This window comes from Sminthopsis crassicaudata, chromosome 2, assembly GCF_048593235.1.
Source record: "Sminthopsis crassicaudata isolate SCR6 chromosome 2, ASM4859323v1, whole genome shotgun sequence".
NCBI lineage: Eukaryota > Metazoa > Chordata > Mammalia > Dasyuromorphia > Dasyuridae > Sminthopsis > Sminthopsis crassicaudata.
This window is the reverse complement of record NC_133618.1, coordinates 163,396,494-163,421,584: the sequence shown is the minus strand read 5'-3', so window position 1 is coordinate 163,421,584 and position 25,091 is coordinate 163,396,494. Positions and strand designations below refer to the sequence as shown.

The 25,091-nt window shown below is 35.8% G+C and overlaps 1 long non-coding RNA gene across 1 annotated transcript; it reads right to left on the bottom strand.

Annotated features, from left to right (window-relative positions):
* Window positions 1–898: 898 nt before the first annotated feature.
* Window positions 899–23,682, bottom strand: LOC141553309 (uncharacterized). Its single transcript, XR_012485389.1, has 3 exons — window positions 22,925–23,682; window positions 7,264–7,441; window positions 899–1,895 (listed from the first exon to the last, which is right to left on the bottom strand). It is a non-coding gene; the product is annotated as an uncharacterized LOC141553309 (long non-coding RNA).
* Window positions 23,683–25,091: the final 1,409 nt, after the last annotated feature.

The window sequence follows — 25,091 nt, the reverse complement described above, 5'->3', positions numbered from 1 at the left end:
GACCCCAAACCCAAAAACCTTAGGAATAGCAATTCTTACATAAAATTGTCGTCAGCCACCATCCTGGGAAGTGACCTCTATGGAATTACAGCCTGGCAACTTCTGCTGCTGCTCCGATCCTAGCTTTTGACCTAAATGAAAATTTTTGTCACCAAATTCCCTAGTTTTGTGCAGTGGTTCAACATCAGAAATTTCTATGGCCTTCTCAGTGGAAATGACATTAAAGAAGAAACATAAATTATATGCTTTGCTACTATAACACAAGGACCATGGCATCCTTCCACCTCATTAGCAACTGAAACCTTCCATTTGGGTGGTAGCCTCCAATGAAATATGATTCTTGGGGAGCAAGGAATTTCAGTTCTAGTTTTATTGCTAGACCTTAGCACAGTGATTTGCATGTAGTAGGCACTTAATAAAAACTTCATTCATTTATTTACCCCAGATGTAGAGGGGAAAAAGAAGCAACGCAGTAGAAGAAATCCAGTCTCTGGAGTCACACGATGTGGCTGCAGACTTTAGCTATGTGGATTTCCATGGACAAACCCTCACTTTCCCTAGGCCTCATCTGTAAATGAGGGGTCTATACTGCAGGACCTCTGGGGTCTCTTCCAGCTCCAGCTCTACATTCCTACAGTCTTAAGTCAGCTACCCATTTTGCAGGAAATTTCATTATAAGGAAACCACAGGCTTTTAGACACAAAATGACTTGCCAGAAGTCATAGTGGCAGTAAAACTTAAACTCAAGAACTTTGACTTTAGGTTTTTATTTTTTTTAATAATAACTTTTTATTTTCAAAATATATGCAAAGATAGTTTTCAACATTCACCCTTGCAAAACTTTGTGTTCCAAATTTTTCCCTCCCTTCCCCCACCTCCTCCCCTAGACAGCAAGTAATCTAATATATGTTAAACATATTTCCACATTTATCATGTTTAGCTTAGTTATAATCGCATTTATTTCAACATCTACTGGAAACAGTATACATTAGGGGTTTCTGATATCTGAGGCTCTTCTTGGTAGCACAAAGTAGCATTAGTACTTTGTGCTATTTATCACTTTGTCTCTAATAAAGTATCATATTCAGGATACTGTTCTCCATCAATTAACTGCTTCAGAAGAACATGAAATTGGAGGCCCAGGCTGGAAACATCAACCCCATCATTTACTACCTCTGTAATGTGGCTTTGCCATTTTGGTCCTCAGTTTCCTTATCTGGAAAATCAAGAGATTGGATTCAGATCTCTTTCAGTTCTAAATAGTTGATCCTAAGATCATGTTACTTTAGGAGGAATATTGTCATCTTGTTTTAAAAGCTATGGTCTTTGCAAGTGAATTCTAAATGAAGATTAAAAAATAAGAAACCAACAACATAAGGCATTATTTCTAAAAGGTAAAGTTCACATTTGTACAGTATAATGGATTTTTACATGTGTTATCTCATTTAAGCCTTGCAGCAATCCTGAGCAAATGTTATCCAGATAAGGATTCTGAGGTTCGAGGATATTAAATGATGAGCCCAGGGGTTGAAGCCAGAGAAAAAACAAGATCCAGGCCTTAAATTGAGGCTGCTCCATTATTCTTTCCAGGTTCAAATAAGGGAACAAAAAATAAAGCACAAGAAGCTGGGAGAAAAACCTCTTTAAGATTATTTAACACTGGATATATCAAAGGTAGTCTTCATAGAAAAACAGATCATTTCAAACAATGAATTATCACTTCAGTGTATTCATAAGCAATCCAAGACCATCTCCATCTGTCCTGATCTGTATCTGGCCACCGGACCTCAATGGCTCTGGAGGGAAAATGAGTCAGGTGACTTTGCCCAGCTCTCCTTCACTCAAATCCAATTCACTTGCATGTCACAGCATCACCTCCTTGATATCGTGGTCCCCTTCAAGAAGGAAGGACAAACAACAACATTATCATCTATTCTAAAGAGAACCTAATGAAATCATGACAGCGAGGCACTGCGTATGCTGCCTGCTTGCCACAGGCCTAGGGAAGCTGAACAGATGGGCAGTTGCATGTTATCCTGCCTCCCCCTACACTTAGCCTTCAAGAAAAGCCTCAGGGTAGAAATTGAACAGCCGGTTAAGTGTGACATTTAAAGACAAGTAGCACTGACTCTTAAGAGACAAAATGTTAGCAAATATTAAAGAGACCTAGGAGAGATTGTTTTGCTCCAAATAGAAATCACCAATAACCATGTGCCTTAAGAGTCCATGCAGAGGAAAATAAACGTATGGAAAATTAATTGCTGAACAAAATGTCTTGCTCCCCAACACCCTGGACCATAAACTTGGAAGTAATTTATTTCCCTCCTGAGCTTTCTTAAAATCAAAAATGGGAACATCAAATTGGCAGTAAACCTATTCTAAGCCTTTGTCTATTTGAATCAAGACTCTTCTCTAAGGGTCACAGATATGTAATGAGAGAAATAAAACTGTTCTCTCTTTTACTTGGGGAAAAGTGAAGGTTAGGGTCTTTTAAAGATGATATAATTGATAAGATCTGGTTATCTATATGTGAAGTTAATTTTTAAAGCACACTTAATTTCTAAGATTGAACTTGGAAAAAATAGGGTGAAAATATTCAATGAGATATTTCTCATCTGTTCATTCCCCTTGCGCGCGCGTGCACACACACACACACACACACACACACACACACACACACACACACACACACACAAATACTAATAGAAGGTTCTTTCATCTTCTCTTTACTAAGCCAAATAGCAAGTTATCTGATACTGACGCTAAAGGAGGCATCTGATAAATACAGCCCCTTTCCATGGAATGATAAAATGCTAAAGAGGAAAGAAAACAAAGTTAGATTTAGTCTAATCTCCACATTTTGCAAATGAGGAAATTAGAGCCAAAGGAGGTTAATGGATAGAGAAGGTGGTATTTCATCTTATATGTAATAGTTATTAAAGTTGTTTGCGCTTTAAAAAAAATTAGTAGGGAAGATAGAGGGAGAAAGAGGAGAAATGATCAGACCTACTATATCTTAGAAGACTGATTATATGAAGGATGGTTGGGAAAAGCAAAGATTTGAGGCAAGGAGAACAATTAATGGTGGGGATTAGGGATAATAAAGGCCTGAACTACTTACAAGAGAGATGATATGGAGTGGACAAGAGATATTATAAGAACATAATTAGGAGAACCTAGCAATTGATTGACAGGATATGGCAGTTTGACATTAATATTAAAGTGGCAGCAAGAGTTAGTGGACTTGAAGTCAGAAGGACCTAGTTTAAAGTTCTGCACCTAGAAAAATGTTAGCTCCATGGCCTTGGACAGTCACTTAGCATTGTAGCTACCCCAAGCAACTCTTTTAAGATTATGAGTTGTAAACCACTTGTCATTCTGCATTAATAGAAGGAATTTCCTCCCTACACAATAAAATCACAGGTCCAGACCATCTCACCATCCCCAAAAGGAACACATGAATATGTTAATTAATAATATAAACATTGTATTTTAATGAAATTACATTTCTTGCAAAAGCTAAAAGTGTTCTTTAGTTTTCACAACTTTGCAATGTGGTTTCTCTACTAAAAAATAATTGTAGAGAAAGAAATCTAAGCTATCAATAAGCAAACAAATCACCAACAGAGAAAGGCAAATTAAAATAATTCTGAGGATCCATTTCATGTTTAACAGATTAGCAAAAAACCCAAAACAACAACTCTAAGGTTATTAACCATCACCATATTGAGGAAAACAAAAAAAAAAATGACAATTGTTGGAGGTGCTAAAGGACAACAAGCACACTAATGCACTGTTGATGAAGCTATAAATTGACCTAGCCATTCTAGAAAGCAATTTGAAACTATGCCCTTAATTGTCACTAACTTTTGCATGCTTTTAACCTGACTAGTCAACTATTTAGTCTATACCCCAAACACTTGGGGGGAAAAGAGGAAAAAGATAATGAGATTAAAAAATAATTATAGTTTCTTTATTGCACTATCACAATCTTATCAGTGGTGGACCCCAAACAAATCAGTGTTTCTCCAAGGTCAAAAGCAAAAATGAGATTAGAACTTCACTCCTCTATAGCCCAAATCCAGGAGTCAGGTGTGCAATAGAGCTGAGAAGCTTCATCCAGGCAGATTTCCAAATCATTTTTAGTCCAACATGCTTCATTTAGTACACATAAATAATCACATAAACTACTCTGAATGTTAATTATGGCAAGACTGAGTAATAGCAGCAGCCCTTACTTTCTGGTCATTTATAGCCACTAAACCTGAACTTTATAGCAAGACATAAAACTGTACATTGTATGGTAATTCATCCCTCCCATGGAAACAGTGGCAACCCAGCATTGCAATTTTCCACCCTTAGTAGTAAAGAGATGAATTAATCTTTTACTGACCTACTAACTTCAAGTAACCTCAAGAGCCCAGACAGTAATTTTTATATCTTCTGCTAGGATTTCCTATGTAATAAGCCCATTTCTCTGTGTGTTCTATGACCTTACCTGTCTATCAGAGTCTGTAGTGGGCCCTGTAGGAGGATAAAAGGATCAAAAGATCTGATCTCTGCCCTCTAGAAGCTTATTATCTGGTTTTTTAAAATGACAGGTGTGTAAGCTGGAGGCTCCTCGGAGCACAGAGCCAGAGTGGGCACATTTCCTTCTCTTTCTCTGTTGGACAAGAGGTAGAATTTTGTTGCAGGAGGAGCAAGTAAGTTTATCTTGCCAAGTGTCATTTACACTCATCCCTTTGTGAAACAACCTGCTACAGAGGAACTTTGCTTGTGCCTGACATTATTTGTAACTCTGATATGAACCTTTTGTAGCAGGTGATTTTCCATAACTATCGGGGAGAGGTGAAAATGGAATAGTATAGAAAAAGGGAAATAGAATTAATGGAACTGTATTGAATTGGAAATATTGGCTCTGTTTTTGGTTGTTCTTATTTTTTTTCTTTTCTATTCTTAACTCTTCATTTAGGTCTCAATTAAACATTTTTACTATTTCAGTGCTATTCCTTTCCAGGATTTGTCAGTATGATAAGCCAATGAAATACCTAGCCACAAATTAATTTTAGAAATCCATAGATTCTATAATGGATTGGGACAAATGAACCAAGACAGGCAGGTTAATGTCAAAGATTCTTTATAATTTGTATCCAAACTTCACAGGTTTCAAAGATGATGGAAGCCATGATCTATGTGGATAAATAAAAAGCTACCTCCAAAGAAAGCAGTATTTTATCATAGCCAGAATTAAGACAAAGCCTTTTTTTTTTAATCAACCAGTTTTCAAGATGGAGAAAAAGGTACATCCCACTTTTAAGTTTAATTAGCATTTTTAACATTGTATCCAACACTTTCTTAAATCTGGACAACCAAAGACAGTAAATCAAGTTCTGATTTGTAGTTTTGCTGATTTGCAAGGTGTAAATGCTCACATTGAAAATTTAACAATTGGTTTTCACTAGCATATTAGAGTTGACAGCACACACACACACACACACACACACACACACACACACACACACACACACACACACCACATCAAAAACAATAGCAAACATAGCCAAAAAAGGACTCAGTTTTTTCTTCCCAGTCAGACTCAGGAACAAAAAGGAAGTCAAAATTGGTCCTTGGACAGTCTTAGAAAAACACTATTTTGTTATACAGACTAATGAGGAAATAAGCCCTGTGTTAATTATATTGTTAGGTTGCAGTAAAGAATAGTCAATATGGACTGTCTATTAACTTGCTCATGTTGTTAGACATCGGCTAGGGAATCTGAACATGGCATATGAGAACATCAAATAAATGTCAGACTAAAACTGACCTACCAGCTGTACAAAGAATAACATGGAGTCACAGGATAGAAATCCAGAGCTGGACATGAGAACTTGGGGAACATATGATTAAATGGATGTTAAACACTCTCAAGGACTTAAGAACTAACCTAACTCTATCTTTTGGCAATGCCTCTTAAACATATCAGAGGAAGAAAACTGACATTGATGTTGTAAGTATAGTTTGAAACAACAATTTCTTCTTGGGGTTGAGTATTCTTGCTTTTTTTCCTCCACTTCTGCCTTTCTGCATCTGTGTGGAAGTGAATCTGATTCACCAACTGTGAAATTTCTGAATGTCTTCCTCACTATTCTAACATCTTCCAAAAATAATATAGTGGTAAAGGAAGGGATTATTTTGAAATAAATACAAAGCGATAGAGTTAAAATACTACTAAAAAAGCAGAATTCTAAGACAGCAGCCTTTGTAGATCTCACTGATTCTAGAGAATGGATAGGGTAAAAGTTCATATTTAAAATCACTATTTTAAGAAAAGACACAGTTGAGATTTCCCAAGAGCAAGTCTTTAGGTCATTGTTTTTTTCTGAAGCATAGAGTAGTGGCAGATGATATTTATCCTGTTCTATGTAGAAATCCTTTGGGAAGGACATGGATTCCTTTCATCACCTCAAGCTTTGAAATAAGTTATGCCCTGTGGGCACGAGGTATTCTTGTTTGTTTTCCTTTAATATTATCATGAACATTAATCAGAATCACTGGGTTTCAGAGTTGAAGTTCATCCAAATTGTAGATGCTTCTCTTTGGGACTGGTCTTTGACCCATGTTCTAGGAAAGCCCCCTTAGATATGACATACTATTTGAAAATATTGTTGTTCATTAGTACCCTTTACTCATTTTGGAAATGATTATTCTATTCACAAGCCAACTATGACTCTCCTCTTCAACCTCATTTCATTTTTTTCTAATACTTTGAAGCTTGAACTCATAATAGTGAAGGCAGCCTTTGTGATTGTGTAAGCTAAAGTTTGTGTGTATATATGTGAACGGGATGAACTGAGTGAAGACCTCTCATAAGAATGTGGCCTAATGCCCTAACTGTGACTTGAGACTGCAATAATTAGTTGAACTCTAGCTAAAAGCTGCAGGTATTTTTGATTATCTTAGGTCAACAAACATTTCTCTCCTATCTCTGTTCTCTCCCCCCCCCACACACACTTTTTCATTAGCATTTAAGTACCTAATAGGTAAAGTGTATTCTGGGGTTCATATTTAGTCTCTGGATAAATTAGAACTAGCCAGCCAATGGGAGAAAAGGTCATAAGTGGGATAGGGGCTTCTGTATTAGTGTCTATATAATCCTGTATTTGCTACTTGTGCTTTGCACTCCCCTACTGACACTTTGTTGGGAGTTGCCCTTTCTCCCAAGATCATAATAGACTCTTTTTTTTTTTTTTTTTTGCTTTTTACCTTGAGAGTCTCTGATTTTAATTTGGGTGAGTGTCCCACACACTTTTGGGGGCTCATTCTGGGATATTTTCTATTTGTGAGAGGTCTCTTATACCAGATCCTTGGGCAGGCACCCTCCAAAGAGTTCTCCGGTAGTCTTCACTCAGCTCAGGAACTCCTGCTTCAATCTGTTAAATTCCTGGAGAGAGACATAAGAGGACTTTCACTTTGACAAGAACTGGTGAGCCACCTAAATTACTGGGATTGGGATTGGGAGAATTTAAGCAGTTAAGATCCATAAATAGAGCCTATTTCCCTTTGCTGTAGGGAAACTAAGCAGTTAGGGTCCATAAGAGTTGTCTCATTTCCCTTTGGTAGTGAGACCTCCATCAAAAGGACAAGATATTGTTGTGAACCATGGGATGGGAACAATCTAAGGTAACTGGCTCTAAAAACCTGTCTAGTACCCCAGGAAAATAGCCTTTTAGGAAGAATTAGGGTGAAGCACCAAAATTTATAGGTAATAAATACTGCTGTTTTTGTTAGGCAGATGCCCCTCAATACCCAGCTGGCCAGCTCCTAACACCCTTCGACTCCAGAACACCCTTCCTCATCACCATCCCAAGAAGGAACCTAGAAAGGGAACTGGAGTGATTTAGAAAAGCAGTTTTTGTCTTTTTGTCTATATGTGTGTGTGTATGTGTGAGTGCCTGTGTTTTGTGTTTCTCTTAGACAAATTACAAAGGAAAAAATGTGGTTATTTGGGATTTAAAAATGCTTGTTTTGTACATAATTGGACTTACGCAAATACCTTTTATTAGAGAGAGGAAGGACTAGTTCTGACATGAGGAAAATTTTTAACTTCCACATCAAAACAGGAGAAAAGAAAACTGACATTTCTGTGAACCTAAGAATTGGCCAATTTGGATCTGTAGAAATAGTTAACATTTTAGAACTGCTAAAACATTTTAGCAGATTCTGGGGTTTTTGAGACTAATCATTAAACTGCTTGGTTCTGTCTCTCTTGAATTAGTCTATTGTGTTTTTAAGTAGGCCTAATTTACTTGACTAAAAGCCTTCTGAAGGCATGAACCTGAGGCTTACCAAAAAAACTGCAAAAGAAAAAACCCCTCTCTGGAAATTTCCAGGCTTCTCTCCCTTGGAGAAGCTTGTAGAATCTGTCTTGGCTAGGCTGGTGTTTCTGGCTGGCCTGGATTCTTTTGGGGTTTTTGCTGCTGCCCCAACATCTTTGACATGGCTCCTCAGCATTTCTGGAATGGAGGGTGGGCTGGTTACTGGGCCACAAATCTTCAGCTGGACACCTGGATACAAATTTCTCCAACCTTCTCCCTTAGGATTCTCAAGTCTGCCAATTTCTTAAAGCCCGGTAGACAATTTTGAATGAGCAGTTTTGGCCACCTTAATTTGGTGACTGTGTGTGTTTAAATTGGAATTTTGATTTTGAAATTGTATGAGATAATTATTAACAAGTGCCTGCTAAAATTGTGAACTTGTTTATTCTACTATAAGATTTTAGAAATGTGTGCATTGATACTGAAGTATTGCTACTAAAAGTTTAAATCTGATTGATCTGATTGATCTGATTTTAAGTTTAAAAAATGTATGAGGTATGCTTTAATATTTTGTCAGTCCTCCTGAATATGTGGTATAGATTTTGTAAAATTTGGTCCAAAGTTATTACCTATATTCTGAATCTTAAGGTTTGTCTTGCTCTCTCCCTTTAATAAAGAAGTAAAAGCAAGAAAATTTGGTGTATAGGGATATGTGTAATTGCAAAATAAATTGCATCTGAAAGATATGTAGTATGTCTAAAGATAAATAAGAAGGTATTGAGGAGGTATCCCTCCGGAGGGAGAGAGCCTGGCTCCAAAATATTCAAGTTTTACTGAAATGACACCAGTGGGAAAACTGAGATATTTACTGATTATAGTGGACTATTCTGATAAGATGTATAAGATGTATGCTTTCCCCTAAGCTCTGCTGCCTTAAGAGGAGTTAGTGGAATAACATTGGAACAAATTGTACCTAAGTATAGATTGGTAGAGACAAATAAGTCTGATAATAGAACATATTTTTACTTCTAAGGTTTTATAAGAAATAATGATGAGGGATTGCAAATTGAGTGACAATTCTATGCACCTAGCTATCTGCCTTCATCAGGGAAAATGGAAAGAATGAATCAGATTCTAAAGAAATGGAATAACTAAATTGATGTTAGAAACTAAATTGCCTTGGACCAAATGTTTGCCTGTTGCTTTGTTAAAGAACTATAACTGTTCCCAGAAGTGATCTGGGACTTTCCCCACATGAGATTGGTTTATTTTATTTATAAGAGAAAGACTCTCAGTTGAAACACTGGATAAGGAATTATATAGTGGAAGTGTCCTCTTCCTTTATATAAAAAAGGAAGTCATCCTTTTTATCCCTTAGGAAGCAAGGATTGCTGGCCCAGACATCTCTGGAGTTTGCACTTTCAGGAGAGTGGGTGCTTACTAAGTCCTGGAAGAAGCAGAGTGGGAAGGACATTCCAGACTTTACAGATGATTGAAATTGCAGTCTGGAGGCTGAGAACACCAGGCTTAAAGGATCTGTGGAATCTCAAGAATGGATTGGTAAGGACAATTTAAAACCTCTAAAATTTACTTTGCATCAGGGCAATTAGGTGTGTGTGGGGGGGTTAATTGTGCTTACAGGAATTTTAACATTATTGGTGTTATGAGAACAGTGGTCTATGTCTTGGCCCTTTGAGCATGGTTGATATCTAAACATGTTTTGATATAGATTGGTTATTGAGCATTTTAAAGTAAAATGATTTTGTAATGTTGAATTTAAAACCCATCTACTTAGATATGAAGATAAACTGTGAACTTTCCAGGATGAATTTGTTACTGTTATCAATGTAAGATTATACTCAGTACTAACATTAGGATACATAATCCTTGAGAGCTAAATTCACCTGAAGCTTTGATTAATGAGACTTGCTATTTATCTCTTGGGAATGTATCTGATATTATTTGGAGTTTTGAATTCAAGTATGATTGTCTGGATCATCAAGCCAGTGATCCACCATCTGAAAGGAAATGCCACAAGCTACTCAGAGAAATGTGATCCTGAATTGTTACACGTGGAGGTTAGTATCTGGACAAGAATTGAGAGGACAGCTTTGGCCTCTGCTTACGGTGGAATCCTGACTCAGTTTCCCAGTGGTGTTCCTTTGAATAAGAATTCACCTGATTATTCCTGAGTCTGGCTTTTGTTGAGTCTGGTGGAATTGTTGTTGCATACAATTAACTAAAGTCAAACTGAGCTAAGAATACTTTACCCTGTCATTTATGTGCTCTCACACTGAGTCTTGAAGGACCAGTTTTTTATTATAATCACGTCCCTGCTTTTTGCTCATACAAATTTCTATAATCAGGTTAAGTGGTCAGTAAAAGCTATAGCACAATTCAAATATATAAGATCTTCCGTTTCCTATCTGAAAATATGTGTTCATTATATCCTAAATAAGGAGGAGAGTATTTGGCCTAGTCATCTATCTGTTGCTTGGTGCATATGTCTGTCTGTTTCTTTTAGCATTTCTGTTGTTGCTGACTTCTTTGATGGACATCTTTATTTGTGAAGAGTGAACTACTCTGATTGCTGGAGACACATGGTTGGGCTGATAGATGGCCCCAGATGAGAGTTGGGGGTACAGAATCTTAATTTGTATGCTGAATAGGCTCATTAGACTCCAGGCTTTGGTCGAAATAATTACTAACCAGATGACAAAGGCACTGGATTTGTTAGTAGACCTGGCCACTTAGACTAGAGAAGCAGTATTCCAGCATAGATTGGTATTAGACTACTTGTTGGTTGAAGAAGGTAGAGTTTGTGGGAAACTAACTTTTTGCTGTGTGTTGCATTCCTCTACTGATACCTTATATTTTGGGAGTTGTTCTTTCTCTTGAGATGATAATAAAATTTTTTTTGGTTTTTACTTTGAGAGTCTCTGATTTTAATTTGGGTAAGTGTCACTATCCCACACATATGTGCACGAAATCATTTCTTTCAAGCCTTGTGACTCATAATCAATAAAACTACTTCAGATATTGGGAATCTTTTCATAGTCTTTATGGCTTTTCCATTTTTAAAATTTTAAAGATTTTAAGATGCCAACAATAGGCCTTTATATATTAATATTCTATGATTAGGGTAAAGAGATGAGATCCATAGGAGAGAGAAAAGGTACTAGAGAAATTTTCACCTCACTTAATAGTAATGCTTATATTGTCCAGATGAATTAGCAGAGCAAAGACTTAGCTAAGGAATGTGTTGAATAATATTAAAAATTTGAATCCAAAATCCTAATTTTAAAAAAAGTCTTGAGATAAATAATGACACAATTGTGCACTGAAAAGTGACAAACATGCAAAAAATAGTTGAAAATGCTATAAGCCAAGTTAATATAATAGAGAACAGAATAGAGAAAAGGGAATTCAAAATAGTAAATAAAAAAAAAAGCTCCAACAATTCAAATAAAAATAATTATTAATATGTTATTATAATTAATAGTGCAGAAGGATTTGAAGTTGGAGAACCTGGGTTCAAATTCTGAATTTGCTACCTCTGGTGGTTAGACCTTGGGGAAAGTCCTTTACCTTATAAACCTTACCTTTCCCATCTATAAAGTGAGAAAGACCAGAGCAGGAGTTTTTAATCTTTTAAAAGTAGTCCAGGGGCAGAGCCAAGATGGTAGAGAATTCATAGGTCTTTCTGAGCTCTTCCTGGTGTCCCTTAGATCAACACTAGATCAAGCTTCTGAACTGGTTGTAAAGTGACAGAACCCACAAATATTTGAAATGTAACAAAATTCCAGTAGAATTCTGGAAGAACTTCAGAAAAGGTCTGTTTCAATGGGACAAGGAGAGGTAGCTGACCTCAAACACAGCAAGGGACCCAGGGTATACCAGGGAATCTACCAAGAGACTCTTAGTCAAAATACAACAGTGTTCACTACTCTCCTGGGTCAGAAGCCAGTGGATCAGCAGATGATTAGATGTGAGACATCCCACACAAATACAAAGGGCAAATACTGAGCCTCTGAATCTCAGAATAACATGGGACTTGGCCATGCCCATCCAGCTGAGGAACGAGGTCAGCAGCACCAGCCCAGGGCAGCAAAATGCAACTGTCTCCTGAGCAAATCTTCCTCAGTCTTCTCTTTGCCCCAAGAGCACACCTCAACCCTTAAAAAATGAGCAAAAAAACAAAAAAACAAAAAGGAATTCTGACCATAGATAGCTTTTATGGAAAAAGAGAACAGATCTCAAACTCTGAGAACACAAAATCTCCACATGAAAGCACAAAGGATGATATGAGTTGGTTCCATCTCACAAGACTCTCTTGGAAGAATTCAAAAAGGATCTTAAAAGAAAGTTAGAAGAAAAATGAGAAAAGAAAATGAGAATGTTGTAGGAGAGTTTGGAAAAAGAAACAGAAATTATCTGAAGAAAACTCCTTACAAAATAGATTCAGTGAAATGAAAAAAGCATATTAACTTCTTGAAAACCAGAATTTTGTGAAATGAAAAAAAAAAAAAAAAAACAACTATTGAACAAAACAACTCATTTACAAATTCAATTAGCCAAATGTGAACAGAGAAAAAAAAGCTAACTGAAAATTAGAATTAAACAAATGGAAGTGAATGACTCAATGAGATGTCAAAATCCAAAATATGAAAAAATAGAAGAAAATGTGAAATACTTCATTGGAAAAACTGGCCTGAAAAATAGATCTAGGAAAGACAATCTAAGAAATTTTGGACTTTCTGAAAACCATTATGAAAACAAGAAGCCTAGACATCATCTGTCAGGAAATCATCAAGGAAAATTGCCCTTAATTCAGAGGGGTAAAATAGTTATTGAAAGAATCCACCGATCACTTCCTGAAAGAGACCCCAAGATGAAAATTCCAGGAAATATTGTAGCTAAATTTCAGAAACTACACTCAAAAAAAGGAAAGAAGAAAATCAATTTGTTAGTATCAAAAATGAAAATGATGAAATTTCCACCAATGAGGAGGAAATTAGAGCAATTAGGAGCTATTTTACCCACCTATAGTCAATAAATCTGATGATCTAGGTGAAATGAATATATCCTTACAAAAATATAAATCTTGCCCAGATTGACAAAGGAGGAAATAAATTACTTAAGTAGACCCATTTTAGAAAAAGAAATTGAACAAACTATTAATCAACTCCTAAGAAAAAAATCTCCAGGGCCAGATAGATTACATGTGAATTCTACCAAACTTTTAAAGAACAATTAATTCCAATAATATGCAAAGTATTTGGAAAAATAGAGAATGAAAGAATCCTATCAAATTCTTTATATGATACCTAAATGAGATAGGGGAAAAATAAAGAAAATATAGACTAATTTCCCTAATGAATATTGATGCAAAAAATTTTAAATATAATATTAGCAAAGAGATTACAGAAAGTCATCCCCAGGATAATACACCATGACCAAGTAGGATTATACCAGGAATGAAGGGCTGGTTCAATATGAGGAAAACTATTAACATAATTGACAATATAAATAACTAAACTAACAAAATCATATGATTACCCCAATAGATGCAGAAAAAGTATTTGACAAAATCCAACACCCATTCCTACCAAAAACACTAGAGACTATAGAAATAAATAAATTTTTCCTTAAAATGATTAATAGCATCTATTTAAAACCATCAGCAAGCATCATATGTAATGGGGATAAACTGGAACCATTCCAATAAGATCAGAAGTGAAACAAGGTTGCCCACTATCACTATTAATATTCAATATTGTATTGGAAATGTTTGCTTTGGCAATCAGAGAAGAAGAAATTAAAGGAATTAGAATAGATAATGAGAAAACCAAATTATCACTCTTTGCAGATGGTGCATGATGTATGATGGTGAATTTAGAGAATCCTAGAAAATCAACTAAAAAAACTACTAGAAACGATTCACAGCTTTAGCAAAGTTGCAGTATTCAAAATAAATCTCCACATAAATTATAAGCATTTTCATGTTACTAACAAAGTCCAGTAGCAAGAGATATAAAGAGAAATTCCATTTAAAATAATTGTAGATAACATAAAATTTGGGAGTCTACCTGCCAAGGCAAAGTCAGAAACTATATGAACACAATTATGAAACACTTTCCACACAAATAAAGTCAGATCTAATTAATTGGAAAAATATCAAGTGCTCATAGATGGACCAAGGTAATATAATAAAAATAACAATACTACCTAAATTAATCTACTTATTCAGTGTCATACCAATCATAAACCAAGAAATTACCTTATGGAGCTAGAAAAAAATAATAACAAAGTTCATCTGGAAGAACAAAAGGTCAAGGATTTAAGGGAATTAATGGAAAAATGCAAATGAAGGTGGCTTAGCTGTACCAGACCTAAAATTATATTCTAAAGCAGTGGCCACTGTTACTGGCTAAGAAAGAACAGCTTTCTGTCAATCAGTGGAATAGGTTAGGTTCACAAGACACAATTGCCAATGACTATACTAATCTAGTGTTTAATAAACTCAAAGCTTCTGGGATAAGAACTCACTAAGAAAAATTGCTAGGAAAATCAGAAATTAGTATAGCTGAAACTAGGCATTGATCCACACCCTTACCAAGGTAAGATCAAAATGAGTTCAAGATTTAGACATAAAGAGTGATATTATAAGCAAAGCCAGTTCCAGTGTCTTCTGATGGAGAGAGCCATCTGCACCCAGAGAAAGGACTCTGGGAATTGAATATGGATCACATAGTATTTTCATCTTTTTTGTTGTTGTTTACTTGAATTTTGTTTTCTTTCTCTTTTTTCCCCTTGTTGATCTGTTTTTCCTTGTGCAGAATGATAACTGTGGAAATATGTATATAAGAATTGCACATATTTAACATTTATTGAATTACTTGCCATTTAGGGGAGGAGATGAGGAGAAAGCAGGGAAAAAATTTGGGGAATACAAGATTTTGCAAGGGTGAATGTTGAAAATTATCTTTGCATGTATTTTAAAAAATAAAAGGCTATTATTAAAAAATAGGATCCATAGATAAATTTCAGGGAGTCTATTAACATTTTGGTTATTAAAATTAATTTTCTATGTATTTTGTTTTAGGCACTTAAAAAACATGATTCTGAGAAGGGGTCCATAGCCTTCTGAAGACTGCCAAAGGAATCCATGCATGACACAAAAAATATTAAGAACCTCAAAATTAGATCTCTAAGCTCCCTCTAAGCTCTAAATTCTATGATCCTATATATCTAAGGGAGAGTACATACCTCTGTTTTTAAAATGGACTGTTTTTAAAAATGGATATCAACTAGAAATGAAAACTATCCTTTCCTACATAGTCCCTTAAAGGACATCCTCATCTATATTCAGTTGTGGTCAGGATGGGAGTCTAGTGATTTTGACCTTTCATCAGGTACCCAAATAGAAGCTACATTTCATTGCGTAAAGTTCAGACTGATCAGGTCACCAGCCTAGCCATAAATGAGTTCCCAGTCAATGTAATCTTTGAAAGAGGATTATCGTTGGATCATGAATTCATTTAAAGAAGGTCCTATTCCATCACTCTCATAGCAAAGCTTTGCAAGGCGAAATTTCTCATAACAGTGTCTTTCCCACTTAAGGCCCTTAAATAAATCCAGTTAACAGCAGTGCTGAAAGTCAAGAGATAATTCCTAAGTTCCATGCTGATTTATACCTGAGAATACCAGTGTCAGCTCTTCCACTAAGTCCCCCATAGCTGTTGATTTTGGCAGGCAAAGGGAGATAAAACCCCCCATCATCCTAGGGTCCTACATTTTATGATATGTCCCCAGTTGCAAATGATTATATTTAATGATAGAATTCCTCAAGTACTCCTCAAATATAACTTTCAAAAGTCACTTACTTCAGGATGATTCTCTGATCCAGAGATAAATTCAGAAGAATGCAGTGGAAAACGTCAGTATGAAAGAGAATGCCTACGATGAGGCTGGAACTCAAGTGTTTTGAGAAATAATGGGCTAGGATGATCCAAACTAATTCTGAAGCCAATATGCTAAACCCATGGAGGAAAGGCACTAGCATGGCTAAGAAAGGGTGAAGTACCCCACATAAGAAATGGAATATGTTAAAGCTCCTGTGCTAATTGATAGTGGGATCAGCCAGCAAATAACCACTGAAATTGTAATTCCTTAAATAAGGTGAGGAGATGCATGCTGAAAGAATCAAGCAAATAAACAGATAATAATGTACTTGAAAGAGCACTGGATTTGGAATTAAAGGATTTCCAGCGCGGCTCCAAGCCTATATATCTGCACTTCAGGTTTCCTCATCAGCAAAATGGGAATAATTATACATGGGCTGCCTGGGAAAATAGTGCAAAACTGTCAATTGATGTAAAGCTATTATTCAGAACATTAAAGCAAGTTCTTGTCATATGTAAAATATTCCAACATCATTCAAATTCCCAAGATTCCAATTTCTGTTAGCTTTTATTTGGGATTACATTTTTTCTTGAAATGGCCTGGCAGATTGGTTTTCTTAGAACTTATGATTTAGAGTTATGTGACAAGAAAATTAAATATTCCAAACTTATTAGCTCAGAATCATTATATATGCTAGAATGAACTAAATAGAGGCAACATGGTGTAATGATAGGGGCATCATACTTGACATCAGATAAGTTTGGTTCAAGTCCCAAGCTGGATATTTTAGTAGCTCTGTGATCTTAAACACATCACTGAACATTTCTCTGGACTCTTTCCCCATCCTATCTTCACATCCATAACAGCAATGTTATAATTTTCTGACCCCACACTACCAGGATGCATATTTCCATGAATGCCTATTTTCCCTTAATAGAAGAGATACAATTCTAGATGACCAGAACATTCTCAATTTATTGATATCCTTTTATTTCTGTATTTCATTTGCCTCTTATTCTTATTCCTGTTTCTTCTTCTTCTTCTTCTTCTTCTTCTTCTTCTTCTTCTTCTTCTTCTTCTTCTTCTTCTTCTTCTTATTATTATTATTATTATTATTATTATTATTATTATTATTATTATTATTATTATTAAAACCTGTTCTATCCCCCCTTGAGGTTAAGGGACTATAAAATAAGAATGTCCATGAAAGTGCTATATAACCACAGTACTACATAAGCATGAGTAATTATCCTTATTCCCATTAAAGCTATCATAAATCAATTTAATAATGATTACCAAATCGCAAGTCATTATTTTTATCCCAATTCTCTTTTCTTAGTTCTAGCTCCTACAACAGTGTTTTGTGATGAGGGGAAAAACATTTCTTTTCATCCTTTCTGAATTTTTTTTTTCCTAAGGGAACATTTGCTTAGATCAAAGGATCATCCTCCTGGCTCTTGTGGCCAAGGATGGCTCCTGGCTACTTTAACCTTGACAAAAAAGTGACTGCAGGAGAGGAAAAGGGAGGGTTAGGAAAGAGGGATATGACAAAGTACATGAAACAATGAAAAGAGGTTTCAATCCTCCACAAACAAAGCTATCTAATCCAGAGAGTAGATGCATGGGGCAATAGCTGGCAGCCTGGGTCTATTTGTTAGGATAAAGGGAAGATAGTTTTCTGACACCCCACCATGTAAATAATAGAGGATTCCCCTCCTCCAAAGGTTTTTACCAGCCCAACCTCTGGCTTGAACATTCTCACAGAATGTTAGAGTTGGAAAAGCCTCAAAAGTGACATAGCCAGACCCAGTCCTGAACACTCCGTCACTCTTAAAGCAGCCTAATATCATGCTTTAAATTGTTTACTAAGTTCTTTCTAAATAATCTTCACAAAAGTAATCTATCTGTAAACAACAAGCATTTATTAAGTGCTTAATCTATCGGGACCTCAGCTAAGCATTGAAGATACAAGGACAAAAAAAAAAACAAAAAACAAAAAAAAACCAAAACTGAAGCAATCCTGCCCTCAAGGTGCTTACATTCTATCTAAAGCACTTCCATAGTCAAGATCTCATTTGAGCCTCTTAACAACCCTTTGTGATAAGTTATATCTGTGTGTATTGGGAGGGAGGGAGGGAAACTGCAGGAGGAGGGCATTATTACCACCATTTTACAGATGAGCAAACTGATGTACAAATGATTAGTCAAATTGCATAGCAAGTGGGGAATGAAGGCAGTGATGGAACGGCTCCTGTTCCTAACCGAGCTCTCTATTCTCCAGAGGATCATGATTTTTCATTAGACACATTATACAAGTCACCTTTGAAAAATGAAGATATAAAAAGGAAGATAAAATCTCAGAGGTATTCTTTTAAAAACTATGCATTGCACAAAGAAGTATGTGATATTAAAGTGGGTAAGGCCCATAAAGCCTATGCAGTCCCTTGCATCCTGTATCATTCATATTAGAGTCACTAGTATAAAAGAGATGTCACTGAATGCTAATGCAAACAGCATTTCCTGAGATCTACGTCTCTAAGCCAAAGGGGCAAGCCCTTACAGTCTGCATTTCTTCTTCTAGAGGGCAGATAGATAATAGCTACTCAGGAGGAAGTTTCAAGGTGCAATAAGCTTGCAGTCTTAGAACCTGAATTCAAATTTGGTCTCTGCCACTTACTTTCTATGTGACCTTAAACAAATGACTTCCTTTTCCTCATTTATAAAAATAAGGATGTCAACCAGAGGAGCATGAAGTTCCTTTCCAATTTTACATATGATCCTGTGACCAAATGGTAAACCATTTAACCTTTGTTTGCCTGAGTTTCCTCCTCTATAAAATAGGGATATTGAGAGCACCTATTTGCTAGGGAAATTGTAAATTGTGCTATTCAGTGGGTTTATCAGTCCTTTGAGTGAAAGTTATGAAATTTGTAGATGATATGAAGTTGGGAGAGCTGACTAACATATTTGAATAACAGCATTCAAAAAAATTTAAACAGGTCAGAACAATGGGCTAAGTAGAATGAAATAAAATTTAAAAGAGTAGAGATAGCAGTAAGATTTTTTTAGTTCATTTGAGTTTAAAGAATCAGTTTTTCAAGTAAAAAACAGAAAAAAGAATGGCTAGATAAGTTTGTCTGCAAAGATCTGGGGAATTGAGAGAGCTGTAAATTCAATATGAATTAATTGACATAGAAATCAAGAAAGTTAATGCCATTTTGGGCATTCCAGAATAAAGAAGGCGTGTCTAGACAAGCTTGTGTCAACTAAAGATCTAGGGATCTGAGTGGGGATATTGCAAATTCAATAGGAACCAGCGGTATGACTTGGCAATCAAGCTTCATGCCACTTTAGGAATCCCTGAGAGAGCAATAATGTTCAGAATAAGGGAGGAGATCACACTTTTATTTTGGCCTATTTGCCTCATATCTAAACTGTTGTATTCATTTCTTGGATGCCACATTTTAATGTAATCCATGGTCTCATGGACAGGATATTGGGGGCTTTATTGAATGACCTTCTTTCTTTTTATTGATCGTTTTCATTTCTGAAATAAAACTTAGAATTCATTTCTTATCCCAGATTCTGGTATAAGGACTCACTATTTAACAAAAATTGTTTGGAAAACTGAAAAACAGTATGTTAGAAACTTGGCATCTCACGCTTCATACCAAAAGAAGGTCAAAATGGGTGCATGATTGGGTGTGAAAGGTGATCCTGTAAGTAAATTAGGAGAGCATGGATAACTCATCCATCAGATGCCCCCTATACCCCAGGAGCAGATCTCAATCATAAGATACAAAAGAGGAAATAATAAAAGAAAAGGAGCAAGAAACAGAAGAGAACATTGACCACAGAAATCTACTATGGTGACAGGGCAGACAAAAGCACAAACTCAGAGGAGGACAGAATGTCCACAGAGGAAATCTCAAAAAGTGACATGAATTGGTCTCTAGCCCAAAGAGTCTTCTTGGAAATGCTCAAAAAAGACTTCAAAAGGCAAATGAAAGAAGTAGAAGAAAAAATGAGAAAAGAAATGAGAAATATGCATGAGAGATTCAATAATTTAGAAAAGGAAAGAAAAAAATTGTCTGAAAAAAAAAAAACAATTCCTTAAACAGTAGGAAAAACCAAGTGGAAAGAGAGATACAAGAGCTAACTGAAGAAAATCACACATTAAAAACTAGGACAAGGCAAATGGAAGCTAATGTGACTCTGTGAGACAGAAAAAATCAGTCAACCAAAGTAAAAAGAATGAAAAAATGGAGGAAAATGTGAAATAGCTCATTGGTGAAATAGCTGACCTGGAAAATAGATCCAGAAGAGACAATTAAAAAATTATTGTTCTACCTGAAAGTCATAACCAAAAAAAAAAAAAAAAAAAGAGTCTGGATAACATTCTACAAAAGGTCATTAACTAAAATTGCCCCAACATTCTAGAAACGGAGGAACAGAGGGGAAAATACTTATTGAAAGAATTCATCAATCACCTCTGGAAAGAGATTCCATAAGGAAAACCCCAAGGAACATTGGTGCGAAATTCCAAAACTCAAAATTCTCAAGGAAAAAATATTGCAAGCTGACAGTCAAAAACAATTCAAATATGAAGGAGCAATAGTCAGGATTACCCAGGATTTGGCAGCTTCTAAAATGAAGGATAGGAGGGGCTGGAATACCATATTCCAAAATTACAACCAAGAATTAACTACCCAGAGATATTCAGCATCATCTTTCATGGGAAGAGATGGAGCTTCAATGAAGTAAGAGACTTTCAGTCATTTGCACTGAAAAAAACAGAACCAAACAGAAAATTTAATCTACAAACACAGGACTCAAAGGAACCATAGAAAGGGAAACAGAGGGAAAATATATCTTTAAAAGTCAAACTGTTTACATCTCTATAAGGGAAAAGGCTATCTATAACAGAACTGTATCTGTCACTGCAGCAGACAAAGGGAGGCATCACATGGACTGAGAGTGAAGCTGTTAATGGACTCTAATGTGATGATATCAAAGAAAAAGACATTAAGGGGTAGAAAAAAGAATTGTATTGGAGAAGAGGGAAAGGCAAGGTATAATGGAACAATTAGTTCACACAAAGAGGCTCAAAACTTAACAATCCAGGGAAAGAAGGGAGGAGGGTGAGCATTGTCTAAAGCTTGATTTCATCAGTTTTGGCTCTAAAAGAGAAAAACTTAATCATTCAATTGGATAGAGAAATTTATCTAATCCTATTAAGAAATAGGAGGAGAAAAAGGAAAGAAAAACAGTATTATGGGCCAGAACTCTAACTTGAAATAAAGGATTCTTACAAGGTGCTAAATCAGTGGAATTGATAGAGACAATGGTTGTTTAGCATAGTGCTTAACAGTTCTCTAGTTCAGTACTTATATACTATACTTACTATAGTTCCACAAGATTCACACTGAAGATAAGAGAGCATATAAACTCAGACAAACTCTAGTTCCACAAGATAATAAGAGAACATACAAGCTCAGACAAACTCAGCCAAAATCATAACTAGAAAACCGAGACCGTGGTGGTGGTCTTTCTACCTCCCCCACAGAAACACATTCAGGAAGACCTCAAGAAGCTGGCAGGGGCAAAGAACCCAAAGAACTGGTGGCAGGAGCTTAAGCTCTCTGAACCAAGGAGAGAGAGAGATAGGCTTCTAAGAAAGCTAACTGGGCCCCAGGAAAGAAGACCAGACTTTGAAGGAGATAATAAAGGATTTGGACTTTAACATCAGGCTGTACTTGTGGTGATTATTGAACTGAAAGGAAAGCTGCTCCTAGAGACCCCAAAGAAACTGAACCAAGAAGAACATTACATTAATGCATTGTCGGTGGAGTTGTGAAATGATTCAATCATTCTGGAGAGTAATTTGAAACTGTACCCACAGGGCTATCCAACTGTGTATATCCTTTGACCCTGAAGTACCAATACTGAGTCTGTATTCCAAGGAAATCATAAAGGAGGGAAAAGAACCCACATGTGCAAAAATGTTTGAAGTAGCTCTTTTTGTGTAGCAAAGGATTGAAAAGTTAGTGGACGCTCATCAACTGGGGAATGGCTGAACAAACTGTTGTACATGAAAGTAATGGAATATTATTGTTCTATAAAAATGAAGAACAAGCTGACTTTAGAAAAGCCTAGAAAGATTTACATGAACTGATGCTGAGTGAAAGACTTGGTTCTTCTCAGTGAGTCAGTGATCCAAAGCAATTCCAATAGACTTTGGACAGAGAATGCCATCTGCATCCAGAAAAAGATCTAATGAGAGAAAGTAAATCAATACATATTATGTTCACTTCTTTTTTCTGTTTTCTTTTTTATCTCTCTCATGATTTTTCCCTTTTGCTTTGATTTTTTCTCCCAAAATGATTCATTAAGAAATATGTATTAAAAATAAATAAACTTACTATAATTAATAAAAAAACAACAAACAACAAAAAAAGAACTTTGGAATAAGATATTGTGGAAAGCAAAGGATATAGAATTATAACCAAGATTAATTTGCCCAAAAATCCTGTGGGGCAAAAATAAATGAATTTTTAATAAAATAAATGCATTCCAAGTCTTCCTCATGAAAAAATGAGAGCCACATGTAAACTTTGAAGTGCAAACACAGGAAACAAGAGAAACACAAAAAGGTAAACATAAGCAATGAATTATAAGAGACTAAAAGGACATAAACTGCTTACCTTCTATGATGGGGAAATAATGATGTGCTCTCCCCAACCTTGTTATCATCAGGAATCATAAAGGGAGTACACATTGAGAAAGCTAATGAAGAAAACAGAAGGATGGAGCAAATCATCTCTCAGAAGTGGGGTGTAAACCATGACAATAAAGAATGACCTTACAGATGACGAAGAGAATGACAGCATTTATGCCGCATTTTAAGATTTGCAAAGTGACTTGTATATAAAGTGTTCTGAATTCCGTGACCCCCTGTACTTCTGCAACTACTGGGGCCCCATGAAACTTCTAATGGTTGCAAGATTGGTATTATCTAGAACATGGGATTCCCTTTTCTGTAATCTGGCACGCTGGGGTCCCTTGTCTCAAGGTTATGAAAATGTTGCAAAAATGATATTTTCTGAAATATTTGGTATCCTTGTACTCTTGGCTCCCTCCCTCCTTTCTACCTGCATATAGACAAACTGCTGGCTTTTGGCTTTTGTATCTTCCTATTTATGCAATTAATGACCCTCTAGTAAATGGTTTTAGCCTTTATAAACTCCCATGCCTGATTTGGGTATTCCCCTTGGCTGGCTTCCATAAACTCTACACTTAAATTCTGTTGGTTTCTTCTTGCATCTGAATCTCAGCATAAGATATATATTATCTCTTTTGACTCTCACAAATCTGTATAGTAGATATTATTGTTATCCTCATTTTACAAATGAGAACACTGAGAAAAGCAGAGATTAAATGACTTGCCCATGGTCTTTTAGCTAGTAAGTGTCTCAGAATGGATTCAAATTCAGTTTTCTTGACTCCAAGAATAGCTCTCTTTCCACTGCATCACCTACTTTATCATGCACCAGGTACCCCTTTTAACAATGACAATCTTATCCCTCTTTTACATTAACAGACAGTCTTTGAAGTTTGCTAAGGCCAAAACACTTGCTTCCCTACAGTCAAAATGGCAATAAACCTCTAGCAATATAGCTAAATTGCTCTTCAGGCCACACTCAGGTCTATATTTAAAGCCTTTCCAATTTTATGGGACTTCCCAAATTAGGATACCATTTGAGATCTCAGAGGTCATTGCAACTTTATCAGCAGGAGAATCAAGGGGAGGAAAATTCCTGCAAAGGATAATATAGCCAGAAATAAAGTAAAATTCATTGTTCTAATCAAGGTCAAATGTTACAAAATTATGATGACCAGGCTTGCCTCTAAAGAAGACATATAAGAAGGTACTTTCATCTCTCCCATTACCATCCCTGCCATCCTTTCTTTGAAGAAATGGGAGACTTAGTGTCTGGAGCATATATATATATATATATATGTATATATATATATATATATATATATATATATATATATATATATATATATATATATATAAAATGTCAGACTTTTTCCCTGGATGAGTTAGTTTTGGCTGGATCCCTCATTCTTTATTTTTATTCTTTGCTTTAGTGAATGGTCTATTTGGGAGGGAGAAGAGAATGATACACTGGAAAAACAAATTATATAAAAATAGATACTAATAAAACAATTTTAAAGATTCATCCATTCTATTTCTTTTTTGTTTCCAGTGATTCTTTAAGGCTAGGAAATACTGCCTGTATAAGTACTGGTTAGCCTCTTATTGAGAATGCTTCAGGAAATGGTCCCTTCATCTCTCTAATGAGAGGTGCTGATGAGATGATTGTTTTGTGTGCCCTGGATGTAGAACCCTTCTTTGAGGGCATCGGACTTCATACTACTTCACCCAAAATCTGAATCTTTTTTTATTCAGAATATTGCATCATCTCTGCTTTGATAACTTAATCTCTCCATCTATAAAATAGAAACAATAATAGCAGCATTTACTTTATAGGATTATTGTAAACATCAAATAATTGGAAAATTGGAAGTAAGTACTCAGTGAACTTTAAAGAAGTCTGCGACTGTTGGCTATGGTTGTTGCCATCCCATTCTTGTTTCAAAGTTTTATACTTGCACTTCTTCTGGTACCTACCTCCCTTTCTTCCAAGACTGGTTTCAGAGAGGTCAGGAAAGTGATGAAATCCTAAGGTTATCGAGTTGATGGCAGAGAAAAGAATCTGCTTAAAAAGGAAAACAAAAATTTAAAAACTATTTAAGGTCCTTTAAGCTTTAAAGCCTATGACCTCAGCCTAGTCACTCAATTTT